At 44.3% G+C, this 13,089-nt stretch overlaps 1 pseudogene; it reads left to right on the top strand.

Annotated features, from left to right (window-relative positions):
* Positions 1-10,476: 10,476 nt before the first annotated feature.
* LOC148877697 (uncharacterized) lies at positions 10,477-12,109 on the top strand (annotated as a pseudogene).
* Positions 12,110-13,089: the final 980 nt, after the last annotated feature.

The raw sequence follows: 13,089 nt of genomic DNA, 5'->3' as shown, positions 1-13,089 counted from the left end.
TTCTCGCAAAAACAGTGTTTTGACGACCATGTCGTCTACATAACATTCGATTTTCATGCCAATTAAAGGCCGAAAAAGTTTATTTACAAGTCTTTGAAAGGTCGCACCAGCATTCTTTAGCCCGAAGGGCATGACCTTGTAACAGTACAGGCCGAACTCGGTAATGAAGCTGGTTTTTTCTTGGTCGGAGCGATCCATCTTGATCTGGTTGTAGCCTGAGTAGGCGTCCAGGAAGCTTAGCAGCTCATGTCCCGAGGTCGTATCCACTAGGCGGTCAATTCGGGGCAAGGGAAGCAGTCTTTTGGGCAAGCTTGGTTCAGGTCGGTGTAGTCGACGCACATGCGCCACTTGTCGTTGGCTTTTTTCACCAGCACTGGGTTGGCTACCCAGCTCGGGTAATGAACTTCCCTTATGAAGTCCGTTGCGAGGAGTTTTTTTGACTTCTTCGTCGACCACCCTCCAGCGCTCCGGGGCTAAGTTGCATTTCTTCTGTCTAATGGGTCTGACTACAGGGTCAGTGTTAAGCTTGTGAGTTATAAGGCCAGGGTCAATACCGGACATATCTACCATGGACCATGCAAAAATATCTAAATTTTGGAGTAAGAAACTCACCAGTTCAGTTCGCAAAGGCTCATTGACAGAGGCACCGATCTGTAGTGTTCGCACTGGATCTGTAGCCGAGGTTGGGACTGCGACTGTTTCCTTAGTGGGTGAAGCTCGTTCCTCGCCCTACTCCGCAGGTTGCTCTAGTTCGAGGTCGTCGGCCGCCTTGGTTTTTCCCTTTAAGGCGGCAACATAGCATTTGCGAGACTCAAGTTGGTCGCCCCGTGCTACCCCCACACCGAAGTCCATTGGGAACTTCATTGCCAGATAATAGGTGGAGACCACAGCATGCAGAATATGTGTAATTGGTCGCCCTATTATGGCGTTGTCTGGGGAGGGGGTCGCGACCACCAGGAAATCGTGGCTGATTCTTACCGTGCACGGCCATGTGCCGGCTTCCACATGTACTGTTATTTTCCCCCAAGGGCCTGACTTCCTCTCCGCTGAAGCCTACCAGAGGAGTGTGAGCGGGTTTCAAATCGCTTTTCTGCAACTGTAATTGGTCGAACGCCGATTTGAATAGAATGTCCGCCGAACTGCCTGAGTCCACCAGTACGCGCCGGACTTCGAAGTCGTTGATCCTTAGCTTTATGATGAATGCGTCGTCGTGTGGGTAGTGAACACCTCGCACGTCGTCTTCTGTAAAAAACATTGGTTCTGTCTTTGGCCTCTTGGGAGGGTTCTGCTCCTCTCGGGTTGCTTTGCGAACCGACATTCGTGCTGTTGCCGAAGTGCATCCTGCCACCACCGAACCGCTCACTATCACGTGGATGGTTCCCCGGACTGGCCTCTCTTCTGGGGGAGGTCGCTGCAAGGCTTCGGCCAGTCTGCTACTCAGCTCGGGGACATCTTTTTCGTGTTCCCCTTGCTGACCTACTTTATTACTATTGTCGTAATGTACAAAATTTCTCAAGTACCCGCGACGGATGAGTCCCTCTATCTCGTCGCGGAGATTATTACATTGCTTGGTGCTATGACCGTGATCTTTATGAAAACTAGAATATAAATTTTTGTTCCTCTCGTTGGGGTTGCTCTTCAGGCGAGGTGGCCACTTTACGTAAGGGGCGTCCTTCATCGTCATCAGGTTCTCGGTCCGCCTTGTGTTCAATGGCGTGTAATCCATCCGAACTGCTAAGGGAGCTCGGGACGGCTGGCTTGGCTTCACCTCTCAGTTCTGGCTTCTTCTGTCGCCGGGGTTGGAGGGCTCGCCTTCTCTTTTTCTTTTTTCAACCCCACCTTCGGCTCTCTAGTTGATCTCTTCCTCTGTTCTCATAAACTTGTCCGCGAGCTTGAGGAAGTCAGCTACGGTTGCAGGCTGGCTGGCCACCATGTGCCATTTGAATTCTTTGTGCGTCACCCCTCTTTTGGCCGCGGCGAGCTGTACCGCAGGGTCTAACCGAGGGATTTGCAAGCATGCTTCATTGAACCGCTTGATGTAGCTCCGGATCGGTTCTCCCTCTCTTTGGATTACCCCGAAGATGCTTTCCTAGGTTCTGGGGCACCTCTTGCTGGTGAAAAAGTGCGTAGTGAAGATCTGCCCGAATTGGGCCTAGCTTCTTATTGACCCGGAAGCAAGGTTTCGGTACCAGGTGCGGACCACCCCTCTGAAGGTGGTGGTGAAGGCCACACACATGCATGACTCGCTAGCCCTAGCGAGGTGCATTTGCGACTGGAACGCGTCGACGTGGTCGTTGGGGTCAAATGACCCATCATATTTGTCCGGAGATGGGAGTTTGAAATCTCTAGGCAAAGGGACTGCCAAAAGTTCAACTGAAAGGGGGGAAGGAACTGATAGAATGGGGACGGTTTTTACCTCGCCCGAGTTCGTTTCTTCCTTGCCTCTGAGCTCGGGTAGCACACGGGTAGTAGTTCGGCGACTTCGCTGATGCCTTCTTTGAGTGGGCCTGGTGCTGGCGCTGCTTGCCTTCGTGTTGCCGAGCTCGATGGGCCCGGAATGCTGGCCTACTGCTAAGGTGCTGAAGCGGTTCTCCGTGAGTGGGAACTCGGGCTTGGAGCACCGGGGTGACTTCATGGGCGAGGTTCCTGACCCACCCGCGAGTTGCGAGGCGGGGTTGATCTTCCTTTGCTTTCGGCCCGGGGATGAGGCCTGACTATTAGGTGGGTTCTGTGGTCGGGAAGCCTCTCCTTGGTGAGGTCGTCCACCTTGAGGGGAGGCCTTGACCGGCTTTGAAACAGGGTGCCGGGGGGGGTAGCAGTGGCTGGTTCAAGGGTAGCTGAGGGAACTATTGTTGATAATGGTGTTGGGAGAGGTGGTGCAACACCTGGTGTTGCTGGAGTTGGTGCTGCTGGAATTGCTGCATTTGGGTCTGCATTGCCCGCATGCATTGCATCAGATCATCTATCTGGCTTTGGCGGGCTGCCAGTGGGACAACAATTGGTTCCGCGAAGTTCATTTCGATGGGGAGTGGAAGATGAATGTTCAGCGAAGGAGTGTTCAGAGGTGCCATCGCCTGTGGCACATTCAAACTTGGGATCCCATCCATCGAAAGGGGGATGGTGAACTGCCCAATGCACACCGCCGAAACATGAGGTTGTTCTCCGGTAGTGGCTGTTCCGGTTCCACGTCCAACACTGCTGGAGGAGGCCATTTCGGTGTTGGAGTGGGTGTTGGAGTTTTTGAAAGAAGGGTAGGTAAAAGAGATTTAGAGGGAGGCTTTTAGAAGCTTTCCCACAGACGGCGCCAATTGATGGAGCGCAATCCAGCCGGTCTTAGCTGTCAACGAATTCGCCTTTGAGCTGGAGCGTCGGGGAGCCTGAAACAGGAAAGATGAGAGAACTCTGGGGGGAACCCGGTGTGATAACTCCGAAGCTCAAGTCAGTAATCTCTCAAAGGCAAAGTGTAGACCAGATAGCGCAAAGTTCACATACCTTGTTTGTTGGGGGCAGGGGCCTTTTATAATCACTTCGCGCACTCACTCCGAGGCCCTTGTCAGCTCGGGTATGATTACCCTTGCGTCTATCAATTCGGGTATCATCCTTTCTGTCGGGACAGAACCGTCACTGCCTAACCATCTCTCTAACTCGAGATGGCGGTGTCAGGAGGCGGTGGCAGGTGGCCGTTTAGAGTGCGGCCGTCAAGCATCAGATCCAAGTCAGTCAGGTGCACCGCCCTTGGGTACGGACTTCCTCGGTGTCAGGCATAGTGCGGTTTACTTGGTTTTGGTGCCCTGAGGGCTATGTGGAGTGGTGAGTGAGGCGAAGTCTTGAGTTTGGAGGTATGTATAGGGCAGGTCAGCTCGGCGAGGTGTATCCCGAACTATTGCATGGTAGGCTAGTTCGGCGAGGTGTATCCCGAGCTGTTACAAGGTAGGCCAGTTCGGCGAGGGGTATCCCGAACTGTTACAAGGCAGGCCAGTTCGGTGAAGTATGTCCCAAACTGTTACAAGGCAGGCCAGTTCGACGAAGTATGTCCCGAACTGTTACAAGGCAGGCCAGTTCTGCGAAGTATGTCCCGAACTATTATATGCAGGCCAGTTCGGATTACTTTTCTGGTTTGGGGGCCAAGGGTGAGTTCGGGCCCCTAGTAGGGAGTTCTGACCGCTGGTTTCTCCCCTTGGTGCTCGCGCCTTAGGCTTGCTTTTGTGTCGAGCTGTTGCCTTTGCCACGTGCCGCATAACTGTGAGGTCGGGCCAAATCTTCCTTCATCAAAATCCATGTCTAATAAAAAGTTATTATTTTGTATATGTAGTACAATTATTGTATACACATACATATTATGTGTAATTATACATATATGCATTTATCCTTTAAAATTCAAACTCCAACATAATAATAATCAGATGTGGATGCAAATCTACAAATTTCATAATTAGATGTTGATGTGGATGTAGTTGGATTTGATTTGAACCTGATCCATTTATAACCCTACTACCAACATTATGTGTGGGCTTGGTGCATATTTGAGCTAAATCCAACTAAAAAAAAAAAATAGTTGCTTGAGCATGGAAATTTACAAATCTAATCGGGTTAGGCTAAGTTATAAACGATTTATTACTTTTTATTATTAATTTTAATTGTCCTATCAAGACTAATTTTTATTAATTTCTTAACTTTTAATAGTTGTTAGATAAAAGATACTAAAATTTAATATTTTTTATTTACTTTAGTAATTTTTTATTAATTTTATAGCCATGTTGCATACATTATGTGTGGGCTTGGTGTAGATTTGAGTTAGACCTAACTTAGAAGAAAATATTTGCTTGAGCTCAATGTTGGGCTAAGTTATAAATGGTCATCCCTAAGTAGGAGTCTTATGACATTGTTTTATTAATTTTCATAATTTTTTACTTTTTATAATCTCTTAAGCTACCCTTATTGTTTACATATTGTCTTATGCTACCCTTAAGTTTTTTGACAATTGACACGCCGGTAAGCACTAACAAAAAGAACAAAAAGCAACCCAAAAGAATAAATGGTCTAAATTGTTCACCCGTCATAAACAACCTGGACACTCGATCCTATAGGATTAAACCAATCAAAAACCCACACAAACTCTCTATCCACTTATTAGACTTATCAATCAGATGGTCTTAAACAATGGAAGCTTGAAAATAATCTCAACCATTCACTTCGCAAATAATCTCAATTGAAGCTCGCAATTAACATGCATTTAGTTGGGTTTTTGCAGACAATTCAAAATCAACTGGTTGACTACAAAAATCTTGCAGCTGATAGAGACATCCACTGTTGAATCCATTATAAACATTTATTGAGAAAGAAAAAGGACAAAAACCAGGTTTTTCATTGAAGAATAAAATTGTCAATGAAAATGTAGAGTACAAAACTTTGTATTTTGTGTTATTTTGTATGTATTTATATTGTATATATTTATATTTGTACTCTTTTCAGTTTGGAAGAAGTACAAATACAAATATGTAGAGTGCAAAACTTTGTATGTATTTGCGCTATACATATTTGTATTTGTACTCCTTCCAAACTGAGTCTAAGGATTTCCAAGTTTGGTTGTGTATTTGTTTCCCTAACTCATTTATTCTTTATAATTCCACTAAGACTCAGTTTGGAAGGAATACAAATACAAATATGTACAATACAAATTCATACAGAATAATATAAAATGTAAGTTTTTGCACATATGTACTTCTTCCAAACTGAGCCTAAATTATTTTTAGGTCATGATAATGGATGAATAAGCATTTACTAGGCTGCTTAGGCTGAAAGTTTACTCCATAGACAGTGAGTGGACTGTGGAAGTGCAAAATATGTATCACTTTTCTTTCTGCTTTTTGAAGAGAAGAATGGTTGTATGAATTCATTTAAAATAACTGTTTTTTAGGGGATTAAAGAGTGGGGATAGAGCAGGGTGCATGTGAGGCTCACTGACATTGCCATGGATATAATAGGGGTTTGATTTTGGGCACAGGGGTGTTAATTGGACTTGATTTGGTCCAATCTGATCCAGTCCAATGCGAGCCTATTACAAATGGACTGGATCCAATCCAATCCACTGAATATTTTGGACCAGTCCAATTCAATGTCTGGACTGTCCAATCTATTTAAATTTGTTTTAATTTAGATTGGTTTCAACCCAAACTTAGTATGTTGACATCTATATTCTTACCTTAATATCAATAAACCAGATATTGGCTTAATCCAACCCAATTCAATATGAATTTATTACAAATGCATCAGGTCAAATCCAATCCAATAAATACTTTTAGACCGAATTGATCCAATTCAACATGATTCATCCAATTGAACTGGATGGGGTCCAATTCAAAACCGATCCATTGACACCCTTACTTAAGCATCCATATTCCGAGGGATGCCTACTGGGTCATTGACAATTAATTTAGTATGACATGCAAATTATCACCTTGTTGTTCCTTATTATCCTTCAGTGGGAAATTTGGAATTAGTCAATATTTTACAAGTAGCAAAAGAGGGCCTTTAGTCAAAATATTCTTCAGTTGGAAAATTGAAATTTTTAATGATAGACAAGGTTTTCTAAAGGGTGATGATTGAATGAGAAAGATTGAATCAGCTACCCTAAATCCATACTTTGTTGATCCTTTATTGGCTCAACAATGCAGGCAACAAAGGCAGTCGATCTTATTATCTTAATTCTATTGGAATACGCATCAAAGTAATGGTTTGAATTTTGAACTGACTGCAATGACCCTGCACATTGACTGAAGCGAGTAAACATAAGTGACCTTTCGTTCAAACCGCATTTGTTGCATTACAAGCTAAGATTGAATTACCAAACAAACAATAAACACAATAGTTTACTACTTGAATTATAGATTTTTTTTCTGTTTGGAAGTGCTTCTTTTTAAGCGTTTATTGGAGAAAACACTTATTTTAGGCTGGGATCACACCACTTGTATGCATTTGGAAAATAAGTCCAATTTTGGCTTATTGCATTTCTGGCTCTGTTGTCATGTAATTTTCAAAATACCTATACTATCTTATTTGAAAAAAGTGTTTTTTTTTTTTTATCAAATACTCATAAAGACTTGTTAGGATAAATATTTACTATCCAATAAGCATTCCCAGAGGTTATATAAGGTGATGGGGGGTGATTTGACCCGACCTCCTGACTAGTTGACATGAGTCAATGTGACTGTTCAGCGTGATAGTCTGGCTATAATTCGGCGTAACAAGTTCGCTAAAACCTAGCCTAATAGCTCGCTACCAGGTAGCTCGCTATTGAACAACCTGAGGGTTTCGGGAAGCTTCTTATCTGACAAGACCATGCCCGTCAGACTGCTCCCACGTCCCTTGTTTGATGGCGCAGCACCTGCCAGTCCAGAGGACTGCGCCCACGTCTCTCATCAGGCAGCGTCGTGCCTACCAGCTCCGAAAAATGTCTCTCGACTGACAGGGCCGTACCCTGTAGAAGTTACCTGCGCCCACCTGCTCAGCCCTGGCAAATAACGGCTACGGCAATGAACCAGAGGCGGTTACACCCGATTTGACAGGGCATTAATATATAAGGGCTCCGACCCCCAAGGAAAAGGGTAACTGGAAATTGCATATCTTCACTCTTAACATTTATTTTTTCGTAACACTCAGTTTTCCGCTGAGTTCTAATTTAAGCATTGGAGTATTCCCGCCGGGCGAGCTCCCCGAGAATCTTTCATTTCTTCTTTGAAGATACCTCGTCCAACACCAAATAGGAACATAGCCCCTGGCATATAGGAGTGACCAAATCGTGCACCATCATAAGTAATCCTTGAATATATGAGTGACGTAGTTGGGTTTAGTTTTTGGTTTCTTGCTCCACCTTTGTTTTATTTTTTTAATGTTATTAAGGTACTGACGTGTACAACTCAGATTAGATTATTTGAAGAACTTTTGTCAAGTCACATAGCAAAGAGATCCTTGAGTTTTCTGATTGGCCAACTTAACTGTCAGCCCCAAAAGTATCTCAACTTGTTGGCGACTTCACCCTCTCTCACCATGTTTTGACTTGCAAAACAAAGAACAAACTCTACTTCTTTTAAGTGGAGATTTTGATTGGATTGTTCAAGTTACTGAGCAAGAAATCCCAACACTTGGTGGGAACTTTGATTGAATTAAATTTGACATGGACGGAGGAACTTCATTCTTCACCATCTAACCTTCCTAAATGATGAACAAGACAAATTTAGCCACGTCATCCCTTCACCTTCACATAGCTCAGAGCCTGCCTGAATCAAAAACACGAGAGGCGAGACCATCCAATTACCCCCAAAAATGGCAGCCTTCTCTTTTCCTTTCAACCTTCTCCATCTTCGTTTTCGTTTTTGCCTTTTTTCTCTGAGTTCGAATCTGCCCCCACCAACTTGCGCCTCAAAAACGTCCCACAGCCTTAGAATCGGCCGCGTGTCCTAATGGAATGGGTGTCAATTCGTCCCTTTAGCTCCCATTTCACATTTTTATCCAAAAATGAGTTTCACTCTCCTCTTTCCCGCTCATACTCAGTCTCTCACTCCCCTGCCCTCTGAAACTCAGTCAGTTCGCCCCACTTCCTCCCTCGCCTAAGACTGCCAAGAAATCCGACAGACGATCTTTCCGGCAGATACATCGGAGGTAAGTAATCTCCGTCCCTCTCTTCTCATCTACTCTTGAATCTCTTTCTCTGAGTTTTTTTAACTTCTTTTTTTTTTTTTGCAATGGAAAAATGTTGAAGTGAAGAATCGCAGCAGATTTAGGTGCAGTTTTCTCCCTCTTTATACTTCTTTATATTTCACAACTGAATTTTTTCAGTTGGGTGGTTGCCTAGTTTGCAATGGAAAAAACCGCTTGATACCGTTTTTATCATATGCTTACGATATATAACTTCACACATTCAGATTATCAACACAATGTATCTGCCGGCGATTGTTGAAAAGACTAAGAACTCACTTGCACTAAAAGTTAATACGGAAAACACCATCCAGAGTATTGAAAATGCTTGGAAGGCGAGAATAAACTTACTTTCTTAAATTTTCATTATAGATAATTCAAAGCTATTAGCATATCTTCTAATGCTGTCAAGCTTCAAATTTAATATTCAGGAACTCCAAGATTTCTTAAATCTAACCAAAGAAGGTGATTTGCACCCACATAAAATCTCTGAAATGGATTCTCGAAGATTTCAAGGACTTGCTAGAGTAGCTACAGAGTAGTAATTTGGGAAGTGAGCCTTTTATGAGATAATAAATATGTTGGTTTCAGATTGAAACAGGTCTAACGGTCACAGAGCATTCACCTGATGATTGGTTTATGGTATAATTTTGCCGAGTTCTCAAGGAGTTCTGAATACAGCACTGGGTCGATTGTCTAGTCCCATGCAAAAGGTGATAAAACAGAACAACCTCAATTTAAAATATGTTCACCATACCAGTATGGTGGTGTTGAGCCAATGCCAATTCGTGTAGAAGTACAGAATAGTGGTGGCAATTGTCAAGATGGAACATGTTCATGTCTATTTGTAGAAATTTGTGTCCAAGGAAATTCTAGCCCATCTTCACCATCCAGTTGTCTGGAAATATTTTGTCTTATCTCTTCCGTTCACTGTCCATGTCTCCCAAGCCTTTACGACCCTTTTCTTTACCAAAAGGCCAATGCAAGATATGCACCTCAAAACCTTAGTCTTTTTTTAAGAGTGTAATTACAAATTTGTAATTTGGGCACCTCCCATACATTGCCTTAGAAAAAACCGATACCTCTATCTGCCGGCGATTCTTCCCCTTCTGTTTTTTTTTCCATTGCAAAAAAAATAATAAGTTCAAAAGAAATTTAGACGAACATATTCAAGAGTAGATGAGATGAAAGGGACGGAGAGTACTGGTGTATCTGCTGGAATGATCGTCCGTCAAATTTCTCAGCGATCTCAGGCAGGGGAAGAGGTGGGACGGTTCAGAGGGCAGGGGGGGTGAAACTCGTTTTTGGGTGAAATGGAGCGAACAGGACGAACTAACAGCCGTCCCGTTAGCCTGCACGAGATGAAGTGCCTACCTGTGAGAACACACGGCCGATTCTAAGACTGTTGGACATTTTTGGGGCGCAAGCTGGTGGGAAGCAGATTCGAACTCTCTCTTTATATGATCCTCTGACCTTTTCACTAGCTTTCAGCCCTTTCTGATAATGGGTCCAAGATTCAAATCTGGAATGGATCCCAATGGGCCTAAGATGATGAGTTTCATGATCCACGAAAGATATCCATCCGCACGATTTTCACCAAAAAAAAAAAAACCAATAGAGTAATGTATGTAAATTTTAATTTTTTGGTTAACTTATAGGAACATGGGTATTTTTGGTAGTTACAACAATACAAGGGCATTTTGATCAATTAGGTGTCTAGGATATGGGCAGTTTGGGTATTTAATAATTTGTATTTTTTATTTAACAGTATTTATGTTAAATCTTAAACATATTATATTATATTTATTTATTTAAATAAATTATGAATTATTACTTACCTACTACTAGTTGTGGAGTCACATTTGTCAGCCCAGCCCATCCTAGCCCACAAGCAATGTTTTACGAATCACGAGAAACGCATTGAATACATCTCTGTCAGGGTTAGAACCGCATCAAATCAATAAAGATAAAAAGGAATAGATAAATAAATAACAGAGGGCCCCAATGCAAGGCGAGTCGCCGACCAAGAGGAACTCGGCCGGAGAGGAGCGAGTGGAACTCGGCTGCCCCCTGCAGCTCGACACGAGTCACACGACGCGGATTCCGCCCACGTGGGAAGCCGCAGCCAGTTCTAACTACTAACAGACATCAGAGACAAGTAACTATCCTCCACCCACAACGTGACACGACACCCTTCCTCATCCCTTGTCAGTGGTCCCCACTCCCGCTCTTCAAAAACTCAATAAAATAAAAAATAAATCGAATTATATTATTAATGGGCAAAAAGTAAAAGAGAGAGAACGAAGAAACAGAAAAGCAGCGCCGCTCGTCAGTATCCGTACTACAGTAGGGATGACGTCATTGTCCTGTTGTGGAGTCACATGAGAGTCCCACGACACGACGAGCTACTCGCTCTTCAACGCACAGTTGCACCCACACGCTCGCACGGTCGCACGTTTTTTTATTTATGGGCTCTTTTCTGGGTCGTTAATGAGGTAATAACGGAAATATAAAGTTATTAATTTACCCGTCTCTAATATCATATGAGAATCATGAAATTTTATAAATTAGGGCCATTTTTGTCATTTAGAACCATTTCCGCTATGAATTTAAACGGATATTTAACGGGAGGGAGGCATCTGATTCAGAAAATTCGTGCCACTTTGCCGATGATTACGGGAGAGAGAGAAAGAGAGAGAGACTTTCAGTGGGTCCCATTCCACAATTTCTGTTCTGCTCTTTTTTAGGCTGCTGCAGTGGTTGCAGCTCGCAGCTCGCAGCTCGCTCTCGCACATGGCTTCTCGCGGAGGACACTACAGGGGGGTGAGGAAGAGACCGTGGGGAAGATACGCTGCCGAAATAAGGGATCCATGGAAGAAAACAAGGGTATGGTTGGGTAGGTAGCTTTGATACACCCGAGGAAGCTGCTCTCGCTTACGACAGCGCTGCCAGGTCTCTCAGGGGAGCTAAAGCCAAGACAAGCTTCCCGGCTCCGGCGACTGCTCAATCTTCGACCTCAACGTCCCTTCGGACCGCTGGGCCTGTCCTCCTGGCCGTTTTATATTCGGTGAGTACTTGCAGACGCGCGTTCTCAAGGAGGTGAGCTCCGGAGGTGGTCCTTCGGTAAGAGATTTCCTTGCTTCGGGCTAGACTCCGGCGGCGGAACCCACTTTCGGGATTGCGAGATGGGTTCTGTCGATCGACTTGAACGAGCCCCCGCCCTCTACGACATCGCCTCAGTCCTTGATATGAGAAAGGAAGAAGAGAAGCTGTTTTTGCGTTGGTTGTTTGCTTATTTCACCAGCTCTTCTTTGCGTTGCGTTTTTTTCCTTTTGTTTCTTCTTGGTTTCGCTTTTTGGATAACATATTTTAGTTATTCGTTACATGAAACGAAACACGTCATGTTCTACTTCCACATTCCGAGCTCGCCAATCTTTTCTCTTTTAGTCTTTCATCTTGTTTATTTTTTGTTGGTTGGAGTGGTGGCATCAAACCGTTCGGTTACAGCTCCTCCGTCTTCTCACACACATTTTTTCTGCTTTGGTATATTAAGTGGGTCTTTAGCGTGTTTTCCATCGGTCCGCGCCAACTAATTGCGATGACGTTCTAATTGTAATTAATAAAGAACAGAACCGTAAATAAACGATCTGTCAATTCGCGAGATATCAGTAGAACGGGACCAACTACCAAATTCTCTTCTCGGGCCTGAGGGGCAATGACTGGGACCTGGATCTTTTAATTGTGTTCGTCAATTCGGGTCGGGCTTGGGGCCCTGTCTGTGTGTGTCAGTCACTCCTTCCATTTCTCGGAATCTGGATTCGATAGTCCCTAACATCTCACGCGAATTTCATCGAACACATAAAAGGCCAAAAGTAGATGAACAAAAAAAAAGGCAGAGAGAGATACTAAGCAGAGGACACGCAAGTCCTCGCTCCACCAAATTCAAAGTGTCAGCCCGGCCGGCTCCGGCTGGCTTTAATTACGAGAAAGAACAGCGACGGGATTCGACGCTCGTGTGGTCCCCTCTTCCCCCACGCGCTTCTTTTTCTCCTTTTTCTACCCTTCCACTCTCTTTGACGTTTGCTTACGCTGGGGCCCGCCTTGCGTCCACGTGGTTCGACGCGCCGTAAATGACCCTCAAGATTGTCGGCAACGGAGCCATCACGGCGGTCCGCGGACGCTACCTTCTAATTAATCCCCACTCACCTCCGTCCTGTCGGTGACGGCGGCTGCTTTCCGGTTGCTTCGTTGACGCCTTGACAGTCGTCCAGCCAGGGAGCAGCATCACTTCTGGCTTTCCTTTTTTTAATACCCCACCGTCCAGAAAACGCTGAATCAACCGCTATCGTTTCCTTCCATACATAATGGATGATGTATGCCGATGCCATACCGTCA

The sequence above is a fragment of the Nelumbo lutea genome, chromosome 1 (genome assembly GCF_056320005.1).
Source record: "Nelumbo lutea isolate HS-2025 chromosome 1, American lotus-T2T, whole genome shotgun sequence".
Lineage (NCBI taxonomy): Eukaryota > Viridiplantae > Streptophyta > Magnoliopsida > Proteales > Nelumbonaceae > Nelumbo > Nelumbo lutea.
Note: the sequence above shows the minus strand (reverse complement) of the source record. Positions and strands in the feature narration are given on the sequence as shown.